The sequence below is a fragment of the Nicotiana sylvestris genome, chromosome 2 (assembly GCF_000393655.2).
Source record: "Nicotiana sylvestris chromosome 2, ASM39365v2, whole genome shotgun sequence".
NCBI classification, from domain to species: domain Eukaryota; kingdom Viridiplantae; phylum Streptophyta; class Magnoliopsida; order Solanales; family Solanaceae; genus Nicotiana; species Nicotiana sylvestris.
Genome location: NC_091058.1, coordinates 141,456,888 through 141,462,345, shown reverse-complemented (window position 1 = coordinate 141,462,345; position 5,458 = coordinate 141,456,888). Strand labels below are relative to the sequence as shown.

General features: G+C 31.9%; 1 non-coding gene across 1 annotated transcript; it reads right to left on the bottom strand.

Moving 5' to 3' along the window:
• Positions 1-381: 381 nt before the first annotated feature.
• On the bottom strand, positions 382-488 carry LOC138886647 (small nucleolar RNA snoR97). The gene has a single exon (XR_011405696.1). It is a non-coding gene; the product is annotated as a small nucleolar RNA snoR97 (small nucleolar RNA).
• Positions 489-5,458: the final 4,970 nt, after the last annotated feature.

Sequence of the window (5,458 nt, the reverse complement as noted above, 5' to 3'; positions counted from 1 at the left end):
AAATATTATGAGTTCGTACGAATAGTTCAAAAAGAAAATATTAATAAAATACTTTTAGTTAATTTTAAAGTTTTAAGTATAAAAAATTATTTAATGATACTATATCTAACGTAACATATGATGTTCGTGTTATTCATCATTAATGATTGAATATTTTATATCAAAAATAGAAAATAAATTGGCTGCCTTAAGATTATTGTGCATATGTGAAAATTTAGAATTTGTAATACCACATGGTCCGGGAAAAAAATAGAATTTGGAAACATTCTTAATGATCTTAGGTGTTTAATTCTGCAAAATTTAAATGAAGACAAAAACTTGGAAAATAGTTTTCATTACATTATAATTCCCAACGTCTCAAAAAAAAAATTGTTTTCTTTCACAAGTAGTGCTAGGATTTAACTCCAATCTCGTTGGATATTCAGGAAAAGAAGCTAATAAACAACACTAACTTTATGAAATTTAATGATATAAATGTCAGATTTAATGAAGTTTAATGAAAGTCAGATTTAAGGAAATAGTGTACAATTTTAATAAGGAAAAATTTATAAGTAAAATCTTATTCAATTTTAGATCCTAAGTATTATGAGTTTTTACCTAGTTCAAATAAGGAAGCATTTAAACAAAATTTAGTTAATCTTAAAGCCTTAAATATTAGAAAAATAATTTTATTATAATTAAAATTTTATATATTGTGAACTCTATTTTTAAAGGCTAAAAAAGCGAATAATATTTCACTAAGGGTCTTCATACTTTTAATATTTTATATAGATATAGATAGATAGATATCAAGATCAAGATCAAGTTTGCAATGAGATTAAAAGCCATTAGTATTACATTCTACTCTTTATTCTAGGTAAACATTAATTAATTGATAGTAAGTATTTTATTTGTAATATGTAAATAAAGCTATAATAGGTAGTGTATCTCTTGTTAATAAAAGAATCGGGCAGAAAAACGTGATTAAAGTATGTTGTTGTTTTTTCTTTCTTTTTAATATTTTATTTAAAGTAAGTATAATTGATTTGAATTCCTAAATATTAGGATTTCTACCTAGTTCAAATAATAAAATATTTAATATACAAAATATAATTAATTTTTAAGTCCTAAATATTAGAAAAATAATTTACAATAATGTTTTATTTAAAGTAAGTATAATTGATATTAGGATTTCTTACCTATGCTGTTGTTTATTCTTTCTTTTTAAGTTTTATTTAAAGTAAGTATAATTGATTAAATCCTAAATATAATTATTTTTTATAAAGAATAAAAAAAATGAATGACATTTTGCTAAGGGCATTTGTGCTTCTAATATAATATAGATATAAATTAATGCCAAATGTAATTAATGACTCGATGAATCTTTTGCAACACTATTTACAGATTTAGACTAGACGTCTCCAGCTTACCGTGTCGGAGACAGACGACTATCAACAGTTGCACAGCAATCATGTGCACAATTTTGAAGTCCAAGTTGACATATGAGCGTATGTAAGCAGGCAAAAGGACGTCTCTTTTAAGTCCACGTTGAGCTTTGATCACCAATCACTTGCCATAAAAAAGTGAACTTCCCTTGGCAGGGTCAAGGTTGTCGTTGTAGTACTCACGATTTCGACAATGAACAAAGAAACGTAAACATCATTCATAAAGTTGGTTTCTCCCATTTTAGCAATCCCCATCACATTGATGAACTATGCCCTTTGTTCAAGTTCATTGTCCCAGCACAAGTAATATATGTCAAACGTGCTCGTTTCCAACGGTTGATGACCACCGGGCTTTTTCTCAATGGCGAAACAAAAATTTATACCTGAAAATTCAAAAATGTTAAACCTGAAATTTAAACCTTGTTACCTAAAGCAATTTTTGAATCTTTTTATCACTTCATTAGAATTTTCCCCTTATGGCAAGGGGGTTTATATATATATATATATAACTAGGAGTGACAAACGGGCGTGTCGGGTCGGGTCAGATATATTTCGAGTCGAAAACGGATAATGAAAAAATAGATAAATTATCCAACCCGACTCATATTTAATACGGATAAAAAACGGGTTAACCGGCGGATAATATTGTTTGACACAAAAGATATAAGAATCAATTTGGACAAATCAATCAAAGAAAATGAAAGGGTAAATCCTAGTTAAAGATAATTAACTCTAGATCTGAGATGAATAATATGAATAGAAAAACATAGCCGAGTATAAATATTGGCCGTGATTATGGCCAGATTTAATAGCACAATGAAAGATGCATTAAGTAACATTAAATGGTAATAAAATATAAATAAAGGAAAAGATTCACCAAATCTTGAGTGGAGCAGATCCTCTTTCATTTGATAAAGACGAATGATAACAGATAAAAGAACCTTAAGACCCTTTTTAGATCTGATGAAGGTCTGAGATCACAGATCCTCTAATTTCTTTAAAGAGGTATGTTTACATATTTTCTAGAGAGAGAGAGAGGGAGAGGGAGAGGGAGTCAGCCCCCCTTTTTGGAAGTCCTCTCTTCCTATTTATAAGGGGTATCCATAGAAAATCCTAAAAAAGTACAATTAGAGGGAATATTTAGTAGAATATTCCCTTTGAGGATTCCAAAGCAAACTAGCTATTTCATCACTGTCTGACCTTGGTCTTATTAATGCTTGTCCGACCTCGGCTATTGCTGACTGTCCGACCTTGGCTATTGATGACTGTCCGACCTCGGCCTGTCCAACCTCGACCTTATATCTCTGCGTGCCGAATTTCTTTGATCTAATTTTGACCCATACAGTTAGTCCCTCTGCTTATTGAGGTCGTCTCGTGGTCGAACTCGGTGAGCGGACTTCATTAATCGTAGTTCGAGAAATTCATATGGGGAGGTCGACTAGTGTGGATCGTGTTTGAGGGTGCCGATCTTTAGGTCAAAGTGGTATCCCTGCGGGCTGAACTTTAGCAGAGTTCGATTAGGGCCAATGACTCGAGTGATGAGTCGATCGAGAAGACGGTAAAGTTGGGGAAGGCCGTAGAGGCCAGGATGGCGGCATCGAAGGAGGTCATTCGTGTAAGCACGTGATTTTTGCCCTATATGAGAATTACTCCCAAAAAATTCAAAAATAAAATGATTTTTCTTTGGTGTATAATTTTGTGATATTTTGTGATATTTTGAAGAATTATTTGTATTTGTCTGTGCGTGTTTATTCGCTAAATTAATAAAAAATACAAAAATATGTCGCATTTTGCATGTAGTATTTAATTCTACAATTGTTAGTAATTAAAATTGTTTTACAAAAATTAAAAATTACAAAAATAGGCATCGTTTGCATTTTTAGCATTTAATGTCCAAATATACAATTTTATGCTTAATTAATACTTAATTGTGCGTTAATTGTTATTGGGAGTTAATTTGCGCTTTTATAACTTAATTTAGTTCTTAATAATAGTTTAAGTATTTTTATAATTTAGTTTTAGAAAAAATAAAAGAAGAAAAGAGAGCGAAAATATAAAGAAAGTCGGAATTAGGCCTCTTCTTCAATTTCAAGACATAGGCCCAAAAAATGGCCCAATCTTCCCTACGACCCAGTCCATTTCGAACTGGGTCGACCCAGTCCATAACCCAAAAGACCCAATACCCCTATCTTGCATTTCAAAGACACAAAACAAAAAAAAAAAAAAAATCCTAAAAATGACCTAAGTCATCCGCCCCCCCTATCATTCTTCTTCTTCTTTTCTTCTTTCTTCTCCAAACTCTAAAACACACATCCATGGCTGCCATGGCTAAGCTCCAGCAGCTTAATCTCCTTCGACACAAGCGCACACACCACCAAGAAGCCCATCTTCTCCATGTCAAGCTCAAAAGGCTCGTCCATGGCTGCGTCTTCGTCGTCAACCCATCGCCATGTTTGTTGCTTTTTCTTGCTGCCTCTGCGTCGTCCATGGCTTCCCGAACTGCTGCTCCATTTTCTCCATAAGCTGCTGAACGCAGCAGCAGTAGACGACCAGCTGCTGCCCGTGTCCAGCTGCGACGAGCAGCCATGGCTGTCCGCGACGCTGCCGCTGCTCCTCCTTCCTCCGCCGCTGCTTCTACTTCTTCTTCGTCTTCGTCGTCCTTCGTTCGAGCTTTGGTCGAGGCTTGGACAGATTTGTTTACAATCAAAGTTCGTCGTTGATTCATCTCCGGTTAGTTGTTTTTGAGTTTTATTTTTGTTCATATTTTGTTTGATATTTTCCGGATCCAAAATCGTTAAATGATTTAATCCTTGTTTTGTTCGTTGTTCATCTTTGAAATAATTTTCTATTGTGTTCATGTTGTTTGTTAAATTAATTTTCAGATTTCAAAATAGAAGTTTAATTAGTTGTTTTCATGTTTATTTCATGTTTGTATTATTGTTTAAGTAAGTATTTGTTAGTTTGATGTTTGTTAGATTCAAATTGAAATTTAATCAACTATTTCTTCAATTTGTTTCATGTGTTTATGTATTGTTAGAAATTGTTAATATTGTTAAGTTCAAGTTTAAGTTCATAATTGTTTCTTCGTCGATCTTGTTATTTGTTTAAAGAATTTAGTTGTATTAAAGGAATATATTGTTTTAATCGTTTAATCCGTCATGTTTGTTGTCTTAAAATAGATTCATTCATGTTCATACTTTGTTTGGATGATCTTGAATCCGAATTTTATATAGTTTGATTTCTTGTTTACCATTTATGATTATTGCTTGAATTGTTCTCATAATCTTGTTTTAAGTTTAATATAAGAATTGTTTGTTGTAATGTTGTTAGAGTTGATTTTAAGTTCAATATGATTGAATTTAGAAATCTTCATACTTTGATTGTTGTTGTTGTTGAATCCGAAAATAGGATTGTTTGTTGCTAAAATATTGTTCAATCAAATTTTAGTTGTTCTTTGTTGTTCAATTCGTGTTCATGTGATTTGTTGTTGAAATGTTGTTAAAATCGTGTTCATGTGATATTGTTGTTATGATGTTCATCCATGTTCATATTGTTGTTTGAACATTGTTAGAAATTGATCATATTGTCTATATTTTGGTTAAGTTTGATTAATTGATGTGTTATAGCTGATGGGTAGTTTGGTAAATTTGTAGTACGTTTAGGGGTAGTTTGGTAATTTCAGTAAGGTCGGAAGGGGTAGTTTAGGAATTGTACATTTTGAAATTGTTTATTTGAAGCATGGGGGACAAAATGAAATGGGGTGGGTTGTGATATGATTATTTAATATAAAGGGGGGACAAGATTTAAATTAAAGGGGAATCTTGCATTATTTTAAATAAAGCATGGGGGACAAAATATAATGGGGTGGTGTGATATGTTTATTTAATGTAATGGGGATGAGTGGAAAGATAATGGGTTGGGTAGAGAAAAAGTATTGATTTAATTGATTAAAAGGTTTATGAGATGTGTTATATATGTGAAGTCTTGAAGAAAAAAGAACAAGAATACAGATAGAGAAAAACACACAGAGACAG